Source organism: Galeopterus variegatus, unplaced genomic scaffold (genome assembly GCF_000696425.1).
Source record: "Galeopterus variegatus unplaced genomic scaffold, G_variegatus-3.0.2 Scaffold328, whole genome shotgun sequence".
In the NCBI taxonomy this organism is placed as follows: Eukaryota; Metazoa; Chordata; class Mammalia; order Dermoptera; family Cynocephalidae; genus Galeopterus; species Galeopterus variegatus.
Window position 1 is genome coordinate 701,354 of NW_007726439.1, and position 893 is coordinate 702,246.

Below are 893 nucleotides of genomic sequence, written 5' to 3' on the forward strand. Positions count from 1 at the left end.
TTTTTTTTTTTTTTTTTTTTTTTTTTTTTTGTCTTTTGTCTTTTGTCTTTTTCCGTGTCCGGCAACGGATCGCAACCCTCAGTGTTGCCCCCGTACCGGACCGGGGACCGGCAACGGGATTGCAACCCTCGGTGTTGCTCCCACGCCTCACTCAGCCAGTGAGCGGGAACCGGTCTGTATGTGGGATCCGAACCCTCGGGCGGGAGCGCCACCGCGCTTCCCAAGCGGCGCACTATCCAGTGCGCCACCGGGCTGGCCCCTTTTCCTTCATTTTTTTGGGAGGGAGAATTAACCTTTCAACTTGGTATTCCCTGTCAGTTATGGCCAGTAGTGGTGATTTCCCCAAAGCTATTGAAGTTGCAAACCCTGTATTTGAGGGATTGTGGGAAATGAAAGCTCATTAGTAATAGGACATGAAATTCTACCTATCTTGTCAAAAGAACACTCTGTTCCTGACATTTTTGGGGGTGAAAAACCCACAAATGCTACACACATGCTTCTTCATTGTGACTATGTAGAAATGATCAGAGTCTCAAGATGAGAGGAAGGAAAACTATTCCTCACAAGTCTCTTGAAAGACAGAGGAAACAGGAAACATGTTTTTTAATAAAATATTTGTGTATGATTCTAAGGAGAAAATCTGACTGGGGATATCATAGCACTATGACTCCCTGATGGCAGAGTCACCATTATGTGTGGAGACTCATTAGAAGTGGTCTCAGACACCAACTGGGGTGCCTGTCCAGCCTGTTTCTGCCTTGTGTAAGAACTGCCCCCTCCCCCAAATGTTGGGCCCCTGCAGCCTTGTTTCTAACAAATGACTCTGCCCCTCACCCAGGCTAAAGCTGTTTGGAACTGGGTGGACACTTGAGTCAAGCCAGACCAAGCAGATT